Source organism: Herpailurus yagouaroundi, unplaced genomic scaffold (genome assembly GCF_014898765.1).
Source record: "Herpailurus yagouaroundi ecotype Mexico unplaced genomic scaffold, PumYag 205, whole genome shotgun sequence".
Lineage (NCBI taxonomy): Eukaryota > Metazoa > Chordata > Mammalia > Carnivora > Felidae > Herpailurus > Herpailurus yagouaroundi.
This window is the reverse complement of record NW_024412436.1, coordinates 8,313,409-8,335,590: the sequence shown is the minus strand read 5'-3', so window position 1 is coordinate 8,335,590 and position 22,182 is coordinate 8,313,409. Positions and strand designations below refer to the sequence as shown.

The 22,182-nt window shown below is 39.7% G+C and overlaps 1 protein-coding gene across 3 annotated transcripts in view; it reads left to right on the top strand.

Annotated features, from left to right (window-relative positions):
- Positions 1-22,182, top strand: part of PLD5 (phospholipase D family member 5) — a 434,076-nt gene that overhangs the window by 149,741 nt on the left and 262,153 nt on the right. The window lies entirely within an intron of this gene.

Genomic DNA, 22,182 nt, shown 5'->3' with positions numbered 1-22,182 from the left:
GCCAGGATCTTCAGTTCTTAGATGACATGTCACTTGTTCAAGGACACCTTCCTCATCTTCCCTCATCAGAGGCACCAGCCCCCAGTCACCATCATGTCAGCCTGTTCATTGTCAACATCATACATTACTTTGCTAATTTGTTGCTTATTTATTATTTGCCTCTTCTGTTAGAATATGAGCTCCAGGAGGAGAAATCACATCTGTCTTATTCGATACTCAGTCCTCATTGGAAAGATACTGTTGAGATAGACTCCAAATAAATACCTGTTTCTGAATGAATTTTAGTCAACCCTGCATTTTATTTATTCTTTTTTAAGGCTTATTTATTTTGAGAAAGAGCAGTGGGGGAAGGGACGGAGAGAGAGAGAGAATTCCATAAAGGCTCTGCACTGTCAGCACAGAGCTTGATTTGGGGCTCAGACTCATGAGCTGTGAGCTCATGACATGAGCTGAAATCAAGAGTTGGACGCACAACGACTGAGCCATCCAGGCAACCCACACCCCTGCATTTTAATCCTCGGGTAATCAAGCTAATGCAAAACCTTTGTGCCACAGTATTTCCCTATCAAATTTTCCACGATGTATGACTTAATTCATTTTAGCTTGAGGAACTGAAGTATACTGAGACATATTTCAGTCATTAATTTATTGTTCCTCTCTGCTAAGACAAGTTCTTACCTAAGGACTTAAGCGCTTATTATGAAATGACAGGTGATGTCATTAAAAGTCTTGGTGTCCACTGCTGGAACCCTTCATGGGACCTGGGCTTTGGAGGAATAGCTCCCTCCTATTAATGACTTTTTCTGTACCTTCTATCAGCCACAGACCCAGCCTCAGTCTCCACTATCCAAAAGTAAACTAATAGTTTTAATATGTGTTCCAAGGAAAGTCTTTCCTTCATTTAAATAGTTATTTTTCAATATAATATCATTATGGAGAATCCAAATTTTTATTAATGAGTGCATCCCACAATGTTAAGAATAGTGTATAAAATAATGTAGAGTGTTCTGTTGTTAAAGAAGACAATATATAATTCACACCTCTGGCCTTGGCCATGTCATCATAAATATGGCATAGAGAATCATATCATTCTGTGTCAATTGGATATCAAAGCCAATGTGGTTTTCCATGTCAATAAGAGACAGCTTTTGGTGGATGTGTGCTGTGGGTTCACAGGCCACAAACCATGGACCATGGGCTCACTGGGATTGATTCATTTCCAGATCCTCTTTTGGTTTGTTCTATTTCTGGATTGAACTTGGTAGATAGGCTGCTGCACTATAGCATTACTTTTTTAATTTTATGATGCTTTCACACATACGAGGCCTTGCTAATCCTAGAGAGACTGCCCCTCTTAGGGCCACCTGATTTCTAGAGATAGCAAACAACTTGTCTGTAGGCATGACTTTCATATTTGAACCAACCCCTCCAAAGCCCCAACCCCCCAACTACCTCCTCTATGTAACTCTTATAAAACCAAACCAATATTTCTTCTGCCCTAAATCACCCCAGGGCCAGGTACAGACCCCTGTCACCCAGAGCTCACTGAAGTTATTCACACTATCCAATCCTAATGATCCAGTCATGGCTCAGACTTGCCTACCCCGCCTTGCCCATTCCTTCCCATGAAACCACAGTGAAGGCTGTGGCCCATTCTCTGCCCTCACTCCTGTGACCCGAATGACCCTGGTGCTTCCCCATGTGGCCCTGCATGTGGCCCTGCATGTCCCCTCCTCTTGGGAATTTCAAGTAATAAACTCTTCTTTGAAGGCAGTTGTAACCTTGTCTGTCACCTTACCACACCTGACAAAAACAAATCCCAGGTACATTTTAAGACAGTTACACAGCAGAGAGAGAGAAAAAAAAGGGATGACTATCTTCAGAATCCCCAAGGACATCTGGTCTTGTTTTTTGACATATTTGGCAGCTGACAAAACTGTGCTTGCTCATTCTTTTTAGTTCTTTTTTTTCCCCTCTTTTTGTGCAGATTCGTATATAGCAGTGAGCTTTGGCAGGAGGTAGTCTTGGTCCTACTGTAACCTCTAGGGAAGGCTCGTTCTCCAGTCCATGCATACCTGGAGTTTGATACAAAAGGAAAGCATTTGCACGCAGGCAAGCACTTGGCACATCACAAGGTCATAGCACTTCATTTGTGTTGGAAGTAGAGCAGATCCATGGAAATATAGAATGCACCCCCTTCCCCAATGCAAGGGGAACACAGGCCCTTGGATGCATATGATGGTGGAAAGTGGATTTTTATTAAAAACTTTGATTGAAAAATGCGACATATCAGATAGCAGAAGGCCAGAAATGGGTTGATTTAAAAGATTTCCCAGGGGATGGTCCCCAAGGTATTTTGCATGCAGAGTTGATAAAACTTGATAATGAAGCACTAAAGATCGAAATTGTTCAAACAATAGCTGGGCTTAAATAAGCAGTTTAGAACTCGGCTGGTGTAGGGCCCTGGGTGGTAGGGTAAAGCAGAGAGGGAGAGAAAAACGTCCAGGAAGGGGCTTGGAGATGAAGGAGATTCCTTGGAGCCCTTGAAATATTATCTGAGGGTATTGCTGCTTGCTTGAGGTTTGAGCAGCTCGTGGTCTTAGTTTGCTTTCAAGTTCTGCCGCTTACCAGATGCTGGTCTCTGGGCAAACTTCTTGTCTCTTGTTCATCACCTGACCTGTTACAATGACAGTGGCTATGCAGGGGTGCTGAAAAGATGAAGGCTTTCCACTGGAAAATTCCAGAGGCCGAGAAGAGCACATTCCCAGGGACTTGAGGGCATCCCCATTGGGAGAAATTTCTTAGTAGACTCATGTATTATCTTAAAATACCTGTGAAGATTTCACTCTGCACCATATTTGGAATAGTGAGGAACATCAGTAAATGTTAGCTTTCGTTCCTCTTTTGCCTAGAAATGTCATCCTATCAGTTTGCTATAGATTCCAATATGCCCTGGTGTTCTAAAGGGTCTTCCTGAAAGCCACAGATAACAAATGAAGTGTGTTGTGTATCCTTATTAACATCCATGAATATATTAGTGCAGATTTATTTACATGTTTTGTTGAGAATTGATGAAAAGATAGATCTACTATGAGGTTAGATTGGGTGATAGAATAAAAGCAGGTGTTTGGGGCAAGAAACAGGGAAGAATTAAGGGGTCTCAGGCTTTGAGCTTGGCCTTTTGCATAAATATATGGACAGAAAGGGGAATAGAAAGTGCATGGGGACATACACTCTCCTTGAACTTACCATAGAAATAATGCAACTGCAAAAAAATAGACTTGTCAGAAGAAGAAATAGCAGCTACAAAATATAGGGAATATAAGATGTGCTTCCATTTGATCTAAGATGTAAAATTGAAAAAAAAAAGTTGCTTTTAAAAAGGTAGGGAACAAAAACAAGCAACGAAGAGAGCTTTGCTATAACTCACCTGTTAAGTGTCTGTCGTGATGGGTCTTGGAATGCGTCTCCCCCTGCTCTTCATCAGCGCCTGATATTTTAGCAATGGCTGATTGTGGTCCCATCTCCCTCCCTGTGCAAACCCACACACATGGCTTTATTTGCACAATCCCTTGAAATTAGGGGAATGAGCTGATATTGATTTGAGATTGACAGAGCTGAAGCCAGGTACATGCAGAGGGGAATAGGCCAAGAGGGAAGGGGAGGGCACGCAGTGTGTTCTGGCACGGGGGCATCAGAAGGGTGGCTGGGCAGGTAATGGGTAAGAACACAGATTTCACCTGGGTGCTGAATCCTGTGCAGATGGGTGACCTCAGCGAACCATATACAAAAAATGGCAAAACAGAAGTGCTTGTTACTCTTAACCTGGAGTGTGAGACTTTTCACCCCAGATCTCCCTATGCTGGACCAATCAATGTAGCTAGTTGTCTCCTAGGCTGAGAAGCAGAGGATGCCATCTAAATCAGCAAGTCTTGACTTCGTGGAATGTGGAAGAAAGGTTCTGAGGTGTGCAAGACCCAAGAGTGAGTTGAGTGGGAGCCAGGGTCCAAGGGAGGGTCTTTGGACCCTTTAGGGAGAGACCTAGTAGGGAGGAAAACTGAGAGTGCCCAAACTCAGCAGTTGTTAATGGTTGTTGGGTTTTTCTTTGTAAATAATTTTTATTGTGGTAAAATAGACATAAATAACATTTACCATTTTCACCACTTGTAAGTGTGCAGTTCAGTGGTATTAAGTACACTCACACTGATGTACAACCATGGCCACCATCTATCCATAGGACTCTTTCCATCTTGCAAAACTGTACTTCTGTACCCATTTTTGCCCGCCCCCCCGTGGGGGGGGGGGGGGACGGTGTGTCTGTGAATCGGGCTGCCCTAGGTACCTCGTATAGATGGAATCATGCAGTATTAGTCATGTGTGACTGGCTTACTTCACTTAGCATAACGCCTTTGGGGTTCATTCATGTTATAGCACGTGTCAGAATGCCTGTCCTTTTTCAGACGGACTAATATTCCATTCTATTGATGTATATGGATGATTGGGTATATTCACATAAACATTTTGTTTATGCATTCATCCATTGATTTGGATGGTTTCTACTACCTCTCGGCTGTTGTGAACAATGCTGCTAAGAACATGAGTGTATAAATCTCTGTTGGAATCCCTGCTTTCCATTCTTTTGGGTATATGCCTAGAAGTAGCATTGCTGGATCATATAGGAATTCTATTTTTAATTATTTGAGGAACTTTTGTACCATTTTCCACAGTGGCTGCACTATTTTACATCACCACCAGTAATGTACAAGGGTTCCAATTTCTCCACGTCCTTGTCAACGACTTTTTTTCCCCATTTTTGCATACTAGCCATTCTAATGAGCGTGAAGTCCTATCTCACTGTGGTTTTGACTTGAGTTTCCTTAGTGTTGTTCAGTATTACTTGTATGTCATCATCTTTGGAGAAATGTCTATTCAAGTCATTTTTTTAGTCATGTCATTTATTTTGTTTGTTGTTGAGTTATTCATCTAGTGGTTTATTAACCAAGTCTCTCCCACCCTCCCAAGGTATCAGTCTCTCTCTCTCTCTCTCTCTCTCTCTCTCTCTCTCTCTCTCTCTCTTTTTTTTTTTTTGGTAGAGGCAAGAATTTTTTTACTTAAAATTTTTTTTGCTTTTCAAATTTTTATTTAAATTCTAGTTAGTTAACATATGGTTCAGTATTGGTCTCAGGCATAGAATTCAGTGATTAATCACTTACATGTAACACCCAGTGCTCATCATAATAAGTGCCCTCCTTGATATCCATCACCCTTTTAGCCCATCCCCCACCCTCCATCAACCCTCAGTTTGTTCTCTATTGTTAAGAGTCTCTTATGGTTTGCTTCCCTCTCTGTCTCTTTTTTTCCTTCCCATATGTTCATCTATTTTGTTTCTTAAATTCCACATATGACTGTAATCATACGGTATTTGTCTTTCTCTGATTGACGTATTTCACTTAGCATAATACACTCTAGCTCTATCCACATCACTGCAAATGGCAAGATTCTTTTTGATGACTGAGTGATATTCCATTAAACACACACACACACACACACACACACACACACACACACACACATCTTCTTTATCCATTCATCAGTCAGCAGACATTTGGGCTTTCCTCATAGTTTGGCTATTGTTGATAATGGTGCTATAAACACCAGAGTGCGTGTACCCCCTTTGAATCTGTATTTCTGTATCCCTTGGGTAAATACCTAGTAGTGCAATTGTTGGGTCATAAGGTAGTTCTATTTTTAACTTTTTGAGAACCTCCATACAGTTTTCCACAGTGGCTGCACTAGTTTTCCCACCAACAGTTCAAGAGGATTCCTCTATCTCCTTATCCTCACCAACATCTGTTGTTTCCTGTGTTTTAGCCATTTGACAAATGTCAGGTGCTGTGTTTTCATGGTTCTGATTTGTATTTCCCCGATAATGAATGATGTTGAGCATGTTTTCATGTGTCTGTTAGCCATCTGGATATCTTCTTTGGAAAAATGTCTATTCATGCCTTCTGCCCATTTCTTTTAAAAAAAAATTTTTTTTAACGTTTATTTATTTTTGAGAGACAGAAAGAGACAGAGCATGAGTAGGGGAGGGGCAGAGAGAGACACACAGAATCCGAAGCAGGCTCCAAGCTCTAAGCTGTCAACATAGAGCCCGATGTGGGGCTCAAACACACAAACCATGAGTTCATGACCTGGGCCCAAGTTGACCACTTAACCGACTGAGCCACCCAAGGTGCCCAGCCTTCTGCCCATTTCTTAACTGCATTATTTGTTTTTTGGGTGTTGAGTTTGATAAGTTCTTTATAGGTTTTGGATACTCATCTTTTATCAGATTAAGTCATTTGCAAATACCTTCTCCCAATACATCATTTGCCTTTTAGTTTTGTAGTGTTTCCTTCGCTGTGCAGAAACTTTTTATCTTGATGAAGTTCCAATATTTTATGTTTGCTTTTGTTTCCCTTCCTCTGGTGATGTGTCTAGTAAGAAGTTGCTCTGGCTGAGGTCAAAGAGCTGTTTCCTGTCTCACATTTAGGTCTTTCCACCATCTTGAATTTATTTTTGTGTATGGTGTAAGAAAGTGGTCCAGTTTCATTCTTCTGCATGTCACCGTCCAGTTTTCCCAACACCATTTGTTGAAGAGACTTTCTTTTTTCCATTAGATTCCTGCTTTGTTAAAGATGAGTTCACCATATAGTTGTGGGCTCATTTCTGGGTTTTCTGTTCTGTTCCATTGATCCATGTGTCTGTTTTTGTGCCAGTACCATACGATCTTGATGATTATAGCTTTGTAATATAGCTTGAAGTCTGGAATTGTGGTACCTCCAGCTTTGTTTTTCTTTTTCAGGATTGCTTTGGCTATTTGGGATCTTTTGTGGTTCCATACAGATTTTAAGATTGTTTGTTTTATCTCTGTGAAAAATGCTGGTGGTATTTTGATAGGGATTGCATCGAATGTGTGGATTGCTTTGAGTAGTGTAGACATTTTAACAATATTTGTTCTTTCAATCCATGAACATGGAATGTTTTTCCATTTCTTTGTGTCTTCAACTTCTTTAATAGTGTTCTATAGTTTTAGGTGTACAAATCTTTTACCTCTTTGGTTAACCTTATTTCTAGGTACTTTATGGTTTTTGGTGCAATTGTAAATGAGATTGATTCCTTAATTTCTCTTTCTGCTGCTTCATTATTGGTATATAGAAATGCAATAGATTTCTATACATTTATTTTATATCCTGTGACTTTGCTGAATCCTTGCATTACTTCTAGCAATATTCTGGTAGAATCTTTTATATTTTCTACATAAAATATCATGTTGTCTGCAAATAGTGAAGGTTTGACTTCTTTGCTGATTTGGAAGCCTTTTATTTCTTTTTGTTGTCGATTCCTGAGGCTAAGACTTCCAGTATGTTAAATAGTAACGGTGAGAGTGGACATCTCTGCCTTGTTCCTGATCATAGAAGAAAGGCTCTCAGTTTTTCCCTATTGAGGATGATATTAGCTGCAGGTCTTTCATATATGGCCTTTATGATGTTGAGGTATGTTCCATCTGTCCCTACTTTGTTGAGGGTTTTATTTTTTATCAATAATAGATGCTATATTTTGTCAAGTGCTTTTTCGGCATCTATTGAGAGGATCATATGGTTCTTATCCTTTTTTTTTTTATTATTAATGTGTTGTTTCATGTTGATTGATTTGTGAATATTGAACCAGCCCTGCATCCCAGGAATAAATCCCACTTGATCATAGTGAATAATCGTTTTCATGTACTGTTGGATTCATTTGGCTAGTATCTTGATGAGAATTTTTGCATCCATTTCATCAGGGATATTGGCATATAATTCTGCTTTTTTGTGGGGTCTTGGTCTGGTTTTGGAATCAAGGTAATGCTGGCCTCGTAAAATGCACTTGAATGTTTTCCTTTCATTTCTATTTTTTTGGAACAGTTTGAGAAGAATAGGTATTAACTCTTTCTTAAATGTGTGGTAGAATTCCCCTGGGAAGCCATCTTATCCTGGACTTTTGTTTGTTGGGAGATTTTTGACTACTGATTCACTTTCTTTGCAGTTATGGATCTGTTCAAATTTTCTATTTCTTCCTGTTTCAGTTTTGGTAGTTTGTATGTTTTTAGGAATTTGTCAATTTCTTCTAGATTGCCCAGCTTATAATTTTTCATAATATTCTCTTACAATTGCTTGTATGTCGAGATACCAGACCTCCTGTGTGAGGTGTCCTGGGGCTGGGGTCGCATCCCCAATCTAGAGGATGAGATTCCATTGCTCAGGCTGAAAGGCAGGGCAGCCATTCTCCAACGCTTTTGTGGGAAGAAGCTGTATTTACTGTTAAAGAATTAAACTCTCCTCTGTGAGGCAAGCACTGATGAAATCCCTGATTGATGAAATCCTTGATTAATCCTTGAAGTACAAGGTAGGCTACTTAGACCATGTAGAAAATGATAGCACAGCTCTTTGGGCTGGGACCCACATCACAGGAGATTGGGCGTCCTTTACACTTAGGCAGACAACACAGTTCATTACACAATGGCACCTTGACATACACGTGCGAAAATGGTACATTCTCTCCACTCAGAAACAGCCCGAGGCAAACATCTGGCCTGATTCTACTGCCTGCAGACTCTGAGGGAAAGGCCAGGATATGCTACATAGGGGAGACTGGATGGTCAGGCAGCTCCGGACATTGACTTCAAGAGAGAGGATCAGTAAAAAGGGAGGGAGGGAAGGAGGGAGAGAGAGAGAGAGAGATTGAGAATCAGAAAAGGCCAGAGCACAGAATGACTGATGTGTATGCAAAGTGGCTTTGTGAACTGTCAGGCATTGCTGCCCTGTCTATGGAACCTTGGTGACAAAGTAGAACCCAGGCCACCTCTCTGATGAATGAAGAAGTGAAGGCTCGTCGGTCTAAGGAAAGAAAGGAAGAACATGAAAAGTACTTAACTCTTCTTCTTTTCCTGGTTCGGTGATCTTTTAATAATTCATCTTGTGGCTTAGGAGTCTGGCAGGTGGTTTTGCTTTCAAAAGAGTGCTAAGTATGTGGTGGTGGGAAGGCATGAGGGACCGAAGAGCAGTCACTATCAATGAGCCCAGTGAAGATTGACGAGTGGCCTGGCAGTGACTCCGCTCAGCCCCCTCTCAGCCTGAGACCACGGTCAAGGGCACTGTCCTCTCAGCCTGAGACCAAGGGTGACTGCTTTTTGGCTCAGCATGGTGCTTTGCTCCAGTGTTCTTGTATCCCGCCCGCCCCCAAAGCAATGTCCCTCCATGGGCATGGCTTGTTTTGAGCTTCTCTACCTGAGTCTTTGAAGAAGGGGGTTGATAAATAAGTGAATGGTGAGGAGAAGGGGGATGTTGGCACATATAAAAACAGTAGGCTGCATTTGTCCTAAATGCTGTTAATGAGATAAGGTTTGAATTCTGTTAAAATAGCTACTGAAATGCTTCACTTCCACCCCTTCCCCCTTCTGCTACTAGTGACCTCACTTGCCTGTATTATAAAATTGCATTTCTTCATCCATTGCCTGGGGTCATTATCATTTGTGTGTAGTGGACCCTTTGCAGTCAGGACAGATGGATTTTCTGGGGGAAGAGCCCACTCAGGCGTGGAAGTGGTTGGGAGTGAGGGCAGAGGACCAGGAGGACATTGGGATGCAGGGAGCACTAGCAGGTTTGCGGCAGAGCAGAAACAGCGGCAGCGTTGGGAGGCAGTGAGGGGGTAAAGGATGGAAGGAGGTCCAAAAAGGGAAAAACAAAGAAGGATAGAGATAAGGGATGGGAGGGGGACAGGAAGAAGAGCCACAAGGGAGTTAGGAACCGGGTCAGAAGGGAAGGGGCCATCCAGGTGGGTGCTCAGTCATGGTGATTCAAGATAGGCTTCTTTTCTTCAGATGTCTTCCCATGTAAATAAGGACTTTAAAAAAAATCAGTGGTGATTCATCAAGTAGTGAGCTTTTGCTAGCTCCAAGTGACCAAGCAGAAGAGGATGTTGCTGTAGGTTCGTGGTGCTGAGGTGAGATCCTTGCACTGAGTGACTGGGCGGGTTAGATGGCTTTAAGTTCCCTTCTGCTCCTACTATATAAGCTTCCCTAACCACACCTTTTATAGATGTGTGCGACTTGTGCGTGCATGTGTGTATGTGTTCTTTTTTCAAATAGACGGAAAACTACACACTAGCAATACCAAAGATAAATCTTGTCGCTGTTATACCCAAAGTCAATCCTGACTTTCCTTTGCTTTTTAATTTGCTTAAAGTAAAGAATTGTTGAGTTTTGTCCACCATGGTGTTTTCCCCTAGCTGGATGAAGTATCATCCTTTACAGTGATCAGGAAACAAATCATTTAGACGAGACATAAAACAATCTTAACCAGGGGTCTTCACAATAAATCTTCTATTGTAGTAAGTTGGAAGGGCTTGGGCTTATTTCGGTATATGGAAAGATTCAAGCTTTTTTTCAGCTTGTTAAAAGCGCAGTGTAGAACACAGGTCTCCAAAACAGCCCTTGGCTTTTCAGAGACCAACTGGCAATTGGTTGTCATTTTTCGTTCACCTTTATCTGTCATGGAGGCAAACACAGAGAGCATGAAAATACGTTTCTGCTGGTACCTGTTGGCTGCTCCATATTGACTCTGACAATGTGTTCTTGTTCACTCACTACTGTTCCGAATAACTCATTTCGCTTTATGGTGAGTACAGAGGAAACCCCGGATTCCCTATTTCAAGAATTAGGTATGCATGGCAGGGGGCATGGTGGCACCAGGATCAGCCTGCTCCTAGGGAACCGTCCTATGAAGGAGTCACTATCCTGGTCTCGGTACCGTTGTAACAGCATGCATCACACTGTGTTGTCCTTCACCATCCATCCTCTGCAACACACACACCCCTGCCAGACCTGAAAGGTGAGATGCTTAAGGGCAGAGACCCCTTAAGAGCCCAGTTCTGAATCGCTAGTGTTAGGAGAATGTATAACACATGTTACAGTTTCCCTGCTTATTTTTATTTATTTAAAAAATTTTAGTGTTTATTTATTTTTGAGAGAGAGAGAGAACACGATGGGAGAGGAGCAGAGAGAGAAGGAGACACAGAATCTGAAGCAGGCTCCAGGCTCTGAGCTGTCAGCACAGAGCCCAACGCAGGGCTTGAACTCACGAACCGTAAGCTCATGACCTGAGGTGAAGTCTGAAGCTTAACTGACTGAGCCACCCAGGCGCCCCTCCCTACAAATTTTTAAATTCAATTAAACACGTTTTGCTTCTCTTCTCTAATGCCACCAGCAACTGCTGGCAGGAGGAAAGGCCTGGAAGCAGTTCGCTGACTTCTCAGAGGCCTCCTGCCCCTCACCCCTGTGAGACGTACCTGGTGTGCCTGCCCTCAAATCACAATCCGACGGTGCCTTATTTGTGTCACTTGTCTTTTGCAAACTCTATTGTTCTCTTTGTTTGCTGCTCTGTCATTCAATCAACCAAACGCTGGCAGCAAAAAGAGGGCACATTGATTCATAGCATCTTATTTCTAGTATTTTCTTACCTGGAAAATGATAAAATGAAGAGTTGAACTAGATAGTCTCCGGGTATTCTCAATGCTCAAATATTCTCTGGAATTGTCCCATTATCCTCTGCAATTTGTGAAATGTGGGATTGTATCTATTCTCTGCTTGATAATATGGAGGGCTCGAATAAATGTAGGCTACTCATGGTGGCTGGTGATGCTCAGTTGTGTCTTAGGAAAACGAAGCTAAGGATGAATAATTTGCTGTGAGGTGGACATAGTCCAAGAATGGACAGCTTTCTTATTCATTGTTGTAAGAGATGATTCAGATCAGGGCTCATATAAAATTTTTTTTAATGTTTATTTATTTTTGAGACAGAGAGAGACAGAGCATGAGTGGAGGAGGGTAGAAAGAGAGAGGAAGACACAGAATCCGGAGCAGGCTCCAGGCTCTGAGCTGTCAGCACAGAGCCCGACGCGGGGCCCGAACTCATGAGCTGTGCGGTCATGACCTGAGCTGAAGTCGGACACTCAACTGACTGAGCCACCCAGGTGCCCCAGATCAGGGCTCATATAAAATACCTAAGTGATACAGAAAGATACAGAGTAAGCCATGAACACCTTAAACACTGCAATCCATCCAACCTCACAAAACCTCTCCCCTCTGGACCGATGACCTTCAAGAGTTTTGTGTGACTCCACTGAGTCTTCCCCTTCATTTACAAACAATTGTACATTTTAGTGGCCACAATATTCTGCAGAATGACTGTTGTTTTTTTTTACTCTATCAATTCCTCTATTATGGATAGTTAGATCATTTTTCCTAGCTTTTTTCCTCCCACAAATGATACTGCAGTGTTGTCCTTGGTCTTATATCTTTGTGCACATGAGTAAACATTTCCATAAGATTGAGTGTTGGAAGTGAAATTTAGGAGCCAAAAGATATACACATTTAAAAATTGGATAGAGAGGCACCTGGGTGGCTCAGTCAGTTAAGTGTCCAACTTTGGCTCAGGTCATGATCTCATGGTTCTTGGGTTCGAACCCCACATTGGGCTCTGTGCTGACAGCTCAGAGCCCGGAGCCTGCTTCAGATTCTGTGTCTCCCTCTCTCTCTGCCCCTCCTCTGCTCATGCTCTGTCTCTCTCAGTCTCTGAAAAATAAATAAACATTAAAAAAATTTTTTTAATCTAAATAAAATAAAATTTGGATAGAGATCCTGATAAAAACGCCAAATTGCCATCTTAACAGGCTATGCCAGATTTTTCTTAGATCCACACTCATTTCCCCAATCCTTGCCAAGTAGAATTATCAATCTTTTGAATTGTTGCCAAACTCAGGTGTAAAACAAGTGTGCTTATTTGGAAGTCATATACTTTTAGCTATTGAAGTTTTTTCTTTCTCTGTTTCTTTGATTATTTAGGGTCTTGTGTTCTCACTCTTCTTTCATTTAGGAACAGGGATCTGATAGATACTGGTTTTCTAGCTTGGTCCTCTGTGTCTCTTGGGTTTTCTCCAGTAGGTGTTAGGATTCTGTTCCTTTTGTTTTGCATTGTGGAAGAATCTTTTGGCTTAATTATGTGTGTGTGAATTTGCTCTTAACCAGTGTCTATTTTGAGCCCATCTCCCGAGGTTTATCATTTTCGAGATCTCTATTTGCTAATCTTTCATGATAATCTCTCTTGATGTTCAAGGGTGCAACTTCTCTCATCTTCTGAAAACTGGAGTTATTCTTACTTTTAAAGTCTCAGCTGTGTCATTTGGTTGCTTTATTTTACGCAGATTTTTTTTGCCTTGGTTGCATGAAGTACCTCTTTCATGGTTTTGATTTTCCTCAAACTCTTGAAGACTTTTAAATTTCCATCTACCTCTATGCTTGGCAGTTCCTATTTTGCATGTCTGTGGGTGATGGTTGAGCACAGTGGTTTGTCTCCAGGTTTTACAGGAGAGGCTGCATATGCATATGCTGGTAGTTTCCTCTGGGGGTTCTTCGCTCTCTGAGGGAATTGCCCTATTGGGTGACACTTCTGTTGTGTGGTGCTCAGTGCAAGAGGGTAGAAGAAAGGAGTAGTGGGAAGGGTTGACTGGCCAACCTGCTCTGAAACATCCTAACTAATCACTATCAGCCATTCCACAGTTTCTTCCAGTTCCTTCTGTGGTACCTCTATACTTGGAGTTCTCCTTTATAGAAGTTTGTGGTTTCCTTTGGGTGTCTTGGGTTTTGGATCTCTTTGGTTTATCTAATTTACAGTAAATCTTTAAAATTTCTCATTCATTGGTGGTGCTTTTTATTTGCCAAGCACCATTATAGTATTATTATTATTACAAGATGTCTGTTTATCATCTTTAATAATTTTGTATAAGATGGGGAGTAGTTTCCTGTATTCAGTTGATGCAAACTTGAATTTTTATTCTCTGTCCTGCTGTTTTGGAAAAGATGCCCTTTGTTCTGCATGTTATCCCCTTTGTGAGGCTAATTTTGAGCTTATAGTATTTAATTTTGTGCATGTTTTATTTTACAAGTAAATGTGCTTCTGTGATGGGAATCGATGGAAAAGCATGTGAGTAGGAAATAAATAACCAGGGTTGTAAGACACAAAAGTCATCATTTTGATTTTGTAGCCCTTTATTCACTTATCACTCATTCAACACATATTTATTGAACATGTCTGCCAGGTATTATGGATCTAGGCAAGGTCCTTGAATTCAAGGAGCTCAGCTTAGTGAAAGAGACCAAAAGGTAGAAAATTAACACATGCATGGTCAAACAATACATTTGCATGTCTTTAAAAGGGAAAGAATAATCTAGGTTGCTGCAGAAATAACTTACCGTTATTGTTCTGGTAAAAATACTGAGAATTTCCTAAAACAGCAACACCTCTAAGTGCTATTGGGAGAACTCTAGCAAGGCTCGAAAAAATAAACAGATTGTATAGCTGATGATTCATCTTTTAATTAAAGGCAAGGTGAGGTAATAGAGATCTTTTGCAGTTTTTACAAGTAATCTGGGGAAGAAAATTGAGATATTTTTCTCCCTTTTAGAGGTTATGGCCATTGCTGACCCCTGCACTCTTTTTTTTTTTTTTGCACGGGGTAAACATTAAATCCCTGCTAAATGAATGTAGTGTCTTGATTTCTAGATAGTGCATTATTAAACAGCAGGACAAAACATTTTTTTTAAGTCTTTGTCTGACTTTTAGATCCGGGTAATGCTGATATCATAGAATGAATTGGGAGGTTTTTTTCCCCCTCTTTTTTTTTTTTCTTGTGTGTGTGTTAATATTATTACTTATTTCTCAGATGGCATCATTTATTAATGATGCCTGATAAGCCGTGGCTTTTCTCTGTGGGAAATTTTCACTAAAAATTTATTTTCTTTAATTGATGCAAAGGTATATTCAGGTTACCTATTTCTTCTTGAGTGAACTTTAGTAATTTTTCTCTTGCAAAAACTTGTCCGTTTTATCTACACTGAATTTCTTGGCATGAATTTGTTCATAATATTCCCTTATTAGCCTTTTGTTTTCAGTATTATCTGTAGTGATGACTGTCTCTCATAGAGATATTTGCAGTTTGTGTCTTTTCTTTTTTCTTATATGTGTAGCTAGAGTGTACCAACTTTATTGATCTTTTCAAAAAACCAGACTTTGGTTTCATTGATTTTTTTTTATTGCTTTTCTGTTTTCTTTTTCATCGAGTTCTGCTTCATTCCTCTGCCTATTTTGAGTTTAACTTAGTCTTTTTTTCTTTCTATATTAAGGTAGGTCTTTAGATCATTTAAGACCTTATTTATTTTCTAAATATACATTTAGTGCTACATATTTCCCTGAAACATTTATTTTGCTGCATCTCATGCATTTTCATTTATTGTATTTTTATTTTCATTTGGTTTAAAATTCTTCCTTGTCTACTTATTCTGTCCATTAATAAGAGAAGGGTTTTGATGTCACTGAATAGCTGGGGATTTATTTATTTCTCCTTACAATTCTATTAGCCTTTGCTTTATACATTTTGAAACTCTTTTCTTAGGTGCATAAAGGTTTATTATTGTTATGTCTTTTTGGTGAATTTATCCCTTTATCATTCTGAAGTGACTTTGACTATTACATCTTCAACAAATTGGAATAATTTTTGGCAATTATTTTTTTCAAATATTTTTGTACCTTCCTCTTTTTTGGAAACTCCATGAACATGTATATTAGGCTTCTTGACTTGTCTCATACACTGGCCAAGTTTTTGTTTTTTTCTCTGTGTTTTCATAGAGTTCATTAAACTGTTTTTATGTTGTGTCTAATCTGCTTCTAACCCATTCAGTGTATTTCCCATCCCCAGAAATTTTGATGTGTGCTTTTTGTTATATTTTCTTTATCTTTTTTAAAATACTTATTTTCTTGAACATATGAAATATAGTAATCCTATTTGTTTTAATATCTGTGTCTACTAATTTAATCACCTGTGTCCTTTCTGAGTTGATTTATTTGACTGAATTTTCTCCTCATTTGTGGGTGTGGTTTTCTGTTTCTTTGCATCTATGGTCATTTTTTACTGGATGCTAGGCATTGTGATTTTGATTTTGCTGTTTGGTGGGTATTAAGATATATTTAAAAATATTCTCAAGGTTTTGTCTTAGATATAGTTCCTAGTGAACAGTTGGGTTTTTAAGGATTGTTTTTATGCTTTTTTAGGTGGGAGATCAGCCTTGAGTCTAGGGCTAATTTTTCCCATTTCCATTTTCAAGATATAATATCCTCCTAATTACTTGATGCCCCATGTATTATGAGATTTTTCCATTCTGGTTAGTGAGAACACCAACCCTTCCTGGCCCTGTGTATTTCGTTAGGGATTATTTCATCTACTTCGTTCAGGTGGTTCTTTCCCAGGCCTTAGGTAAATTCCTTATATACAAATACTTATAGCAATACTTAACTTTGGACTCAGGGAGACTTTCTAAAGATCTCCACAGTTCTCTCCCTATAAAGATCTCCTGTCTCTACTACTCTGTTCTGTCAAATGTAGCTAACTTGAACTTTCTAAAATCCCAACTTTGTCTTAGTGTAGAGAGATTGGTAGACTACTACAGGGAAACTCATTCAGTTTGGGTCTGGTACTCAGCAAGTACTCTGAGCTGGTGATATACTCTTAGGAGTTATCAGTGTATAGATAGCCAGTGAAGACTTGGGAGTAAATTAGACTCTCTTAGGGAGGGGATACAGAACAAGAAGAGAAAAGTTCTAAAACAGAACCCCAAGGTACATCAAAGTGTATGTGGAAAGTGAAGTGATAATTCTGATTTTCAAAGCAAATCCCTTAATCAATCTATAGTCTAGGTTTTCTACTGTGGTTCTAGAATGTGACCATTATTCAGGAGATTGATATGTCATCAGCTAAGATTACTATGATTCTTCTAGGTCACCTTCTTTTTTCTGAGAACATGTCTCTGAGAACTCAAGACAGGAACACATTTAGAATCATAGGAGAGTTCTAAAGGCCCAAGGATGCCCTGTCTCCACAGCTTGGAGTCAAATGTTCAACATTCATTTCTACATTAATGGGCCATGTGGGGATTGGTTAACTAAAAACCAACAATAAAAATAATAAAATAATCATAGCTAAAATTAAGTAGAAAATTAAGTCAAGCAAAGAAAACCAGAAAAGGAAAAAGATCTAGAGACTTCAGATTTAGACACCTAAATTAAATCCCTGCACTGTCTCCAATTGGTTGGGTCACATTGGACAATTCAATAACCCGATGTCTTTGAGTCATAATTTCAATCTTTCATGTGGAGAATATTTTTTTTTTGTTTCTGTATATTAAGAGAGAGAGAGAGAGAGAACAAAGACATATGCACATGAGCAGGGGAGGGGCAGAAGGAGAGAGAGAATCTCAAGCAGGCTCCATGATCAGTGCAGAGCCCAGGGTGGTGCTCCATCTCAAGAACTATGAGATCATGACCTGAGTCAAAATCAAGAGTCAGCCGCTTAACTGACTGAGCCACTTAGGTGCCCCTCGCAAGGAGAATAATTTAACTTGCAGCTCTGTGGGTACTAAAAGCTGCACACATAAAAATAGCTATTTTTAAGACTTCACTATGATTTTGTTTAAAAAAAACTGTCATGGTAAATAAATGAAAGATAATACGAACAATTTTAATTTATGGTTAATTTTTGCAAATTCACATTTTGCCTTTAGGTACATGGGTGCAAATTCTTTTTAAGAATTTATCCAATGGTATAAAACCCCAAGTTTGGATATATAGTACTTCTAAGTTTCAGATTTAATACTCTTTCCCATTTAGAGGTCATATATCTCTTTTTCTGTATTAAAATGTATTTGATAAGGATATGATAATTAAATATTTTCAGTGTTAGCATAATTAGATATATTTCTTGACCAAGCAGGCAATTCTTTTCAAAACTGTTTTCAGTAAAAACTCCAGTGAAAAGTACGGATTGATGTTAGATAATAGCATTTCAAGTTTTGTTTTCTTTTAATTGGTTGAGCTCAATAGTGAAGTTTAGATTGTAATCATCCTAATGGGTTCTCCTTAAAACTTTGCATTCTTTGGTTCTATTCAACAAAAACAAAAAAGTGTGTTTCAAATTGATTCCTGAATGATCTGAAATAGTCTGTTAAGTATTTGAAATTGAATAAATGTCTTGGTAACCTGAAATTTGGTCTCATTTGTGAGGCTCTAGTGCTGTCACTGGAACAGAATCTTTCACTTTTCATGAGGTTGAAAAGAAAAGAGACTAAAGAAAGTAGTTATCTGAAGTTATATTGTGATAGTACATTCTTTCAAGGAGACATTTAAACATGAATATCAGAGTCTGAATTTCTCTTCTTTGACAAATTTAAATGAAAATAGCCAGGTCAATTGTTCATATTAATAGAATATGATAATACAGAATTAAATGAATAGAAGTTAATAGAAATCTATGAAGGTTATTACATCAAAGTGCTTCCAATAGCACACAAATCAACTAGAGCTCTTTAAAAAAAAATTTTTTTTACATTTATTTATTTTTGAGAGACAGACAGAGGGCACAAGTCAGGGAGGGGCAGAGAGAGGATTGAGACACAAAATCTGAAGTAGGTTCCAGGCTCTGAGCTATCTACACAGAGCCTGATGTGGGGCTCAAACTCACAAACTGTGAGATCATGACCTGAGCCGAAGTTGGACACTTAACTGATTGAGCCACCCAAGCGCCCCAATTAGAGCTCTTATTGACTATTTTATCATAAAATTTAGAATAAAGGGAAATAAATAAATATTGTTGTGGGTGGATCATTTCATATTAATGTCACTAGCTTTATTCATTGAGTACCCACTAATATACCTGACATGGTATATTTATGCTGTTCTCTTCAGGATTCTTTTTGAGATAATGTTTAATTATATTGCCTAGGGGAGCCTGGGTGGCTCAGTCGGTTAAGCTTCTGACTTCTGCTCAGGTCATGATCTCACAATTCATGAGTTCAAGAACCGCATCAGGCTCTATGCGGACAGCTCAGAGCCTGGAGCCTGCTCGGGATTCTGTCTCCCTCTCTATCTGCCCTTTCCCCACTCATGCTCTCTCTGTCACTCAAAAATAAGTAAACATTAAAAAAAATTTTTTTTAATTATATTGTCCTAGGTTAGAGTCTCTTCTAGGCTAATGTGTTATCACTGCATTGCTTTAAACCCCTCTAAAAGCTTTTTGTTTGTTGTTTATAATCTATAGGGAAATAGGATAAAATGACAAAAATTTTAAATAATTTTTTGTGTTGTAAAATGAGTGGCTTAAAAAAAAGTTTCTATTGGGAATGCAAATTGGTACAGCCAGTCTGGAAAACAGTATGGACGTTCCTCAAAAAATTATAAGTAGAACTACCCTATGACCCAGCAATCGCACTACTAGGTATTTATCCAAGGGATATGGGTATGCTGTTTAGAAAGGGCACATGCCCCCCAATGTTTATAGCAGCATTATCAACAATAGCCAAAGTATGGAAAGAGCCACAATGTCCATTGATGGATGAATGGATAAAGAAGATGTGGTATATATGCAATGGAGTATTACTTGGCAATTAAAAATAATGAAATCTTGCCATTTGCAACTACGTGGATGGAACTAAAGGGTATTACGCTAAGTGAAATTAGTCAGAGAAAGACAAATGTCATATGACTTCATTCATATGAGGACTTTAAGACACAGAACGGATGAACACAAGGGAAGGGAAGCAAAAATAATATAAAAACAGGGAGGGGGACAAAACATAAGAGACTCTTAAATATGGAGAAAAAACAGAGGGTTATTGGAGGGGTAGTGGGAGGGGGGAATGGGCTAAATGGGTAAGAGGCATTAAGGAATTTACTCCTGAAATCATTGTTGCACTATATGCTAACTAACTTGGATGTAAATTAAAAAATTAAATTAAATTTAAAAAAGAAGACTACTGTGGGGGGGGAGGGTGGATAAAGACACGTCTCTGACTTCAACAATCTTATAGACTGGTGAAAGACATATAAACCCATAATGAAATAAGTGCTAATTGTGCAAAAAAACCCCACAAAGAACAAACTGAGGGTTGATGGGGGGCAGGGAAGTGGGAAATGGGTGATAGGCATTAAGGAGGGCACTTGTTGGGATAAGCACTGGGTGTTGTATGTAAGCAATGAATCATGGGAATCTACTCCCAAAGCCAAGAGCACACTGTATACACTGTACGTAGCTAAGTTGACAATAAATTACATTAAAAAAAAAAAAAAGAAAGGAAAAAGAAAAAAAAACATTTCTTGGAGTAAAGGGGACAATGACCTATTCATGCAATGAGTGTTATGCAGCAGTTTAAAACCATACTTTAAACGAATATTTAATGATGTTCAAGCATGATCAAGTGCAAAGAGCAGAATGCAAAACTATATGTAGAAAATACCAGTATTTTCAGATTGGTAGATTGGTATATGTAGTACACAGGAAAGAAGAAGACCAAAATGATAATGGCGATTTTGTCTGAGTGGGACTGGGTGTGATTTATTTATTTTTTATATGATATTTTGAAAATAATTAATAGTTAACAGCAAACATTTTCTGGTTATACAACTAATAAATATCATTAAAATAAATAAAATTGGGGTGTCTGTGTTGGTTGAGGAGCCCGACATTGGGCTCAGTCTCACCACTGTGAGATCATGACCCGAGCCGAAATCAAGAGTCAGATGCTTGACCAACTGAGCCACCCAGGTGCCCCTGCAGACTTTTATATAGTCAGTAAATGCAGCCCAGCTATTTGCATCCAACCCAAGCAGAGAGTGGAAAAGGATAGGTTGCCAGATTCACATCATCAAAATATGGAACCAAACTAATTGGTTCTGCATCTTCAGATGTATGCCCTTGTAACTTTCATTTCATCCATTCACTTTGTTTATGTGGTAATTATTTCTTGGGCACCTTCCATTTGCTGAGCCCTGTGCTGGTTGCTTGGGATGGAAAGAATAAAACATATCCCTGTCTTAAAGATATCAGGGTAACCTAGAGGAAAAGAACAATGGTTGTGTCTCCCTTGGGGTTTCCCTCACTTTCCTCCCTCAGCAGGGAGTAAGAGAAGCACACAGTGACAGGCAGGAAGGGATTTGCAACAAGCTTCTCTTGGAAGGGGAGACCTGAGGGAAAGCAGAACACAAAGACTCCTTAAGGAAACAACCATCTGAGCTGATAGCACCTGGTCACAGAAGCATCTGCATCCTTAACAACACCTTTCTCTAGAATCTGTAATTAGAGGCTGTCCCTGGACACTCTGGACCCTGAGCTTGGGGGGAGGCGTCTTGGTTCTTTGGAGACCGTGTGGCCCTAGGGATAAATGTCAGGGAGATGGAAGGGGAGGCAAAGCCAGCTGGTTTCAACAGAGCTCTGAAGTTGTGTGTGCGTGTTTGCACACATATATGTATCTCATCACTAACCGGGTTATTCCTGGCTGTCTGGCCAGCGATCACTCTTTCCCCTCCTGTACATAATCCCTAAAAGCTTTGGGAACACTTAAAAATTGTTCTTTCTCTTCCCCGTCCAGATTTATTTAATAAATAGAGCCCAGGCAAAATTATTTGTTCTGGTGGCCATGGCTGCTGACCAGTGACCGAGGCCCTGTCTTCTGCCACCTATGGCCATGAACCCCTGGAGACAGGGATGTCTCAGAATACAACACTTGGCCCAAAGATAAGGACCTGAGTGGCTGGACCTTCAGCTTCTGTTTCTAAGTGAAAATTGTATCAAGAGTGTGAATGTTGGTTATGATTGCGTTCAGTATTTTGAAATGAACTATGTCAGTTAAATGACGCAAAGGCTGGCATCTGATAGATCTCATTTCTGATCAAGCTGCAGAACTCATCCTGGCCTGCCAGGGGCATCTGTCCTGAAGCCATCATAATAAAGGTCTTAGAGCAAGAGGAGGTTGGGAACACAAGGGGATACAAGGTTTGAGGGCACTCTGCACAGAGTTTGGAAGGTGCTGGTAGTAACAGGAGACGGGGAGTAATTATCGAACCACCCTGTGTTTCATTTTTAATTTGCGCTAATGGGCCTTGTAGTGCTCTCTGTAGAAGATCTTGTAGAAGGTCTCCGGATCTCCTGGACTGCTTTTGATCAGAAAGGGGAAGAGAGAACTTGTTCAGAAGTCTCGATACAGCACTTGAATTCTTTAGCTGT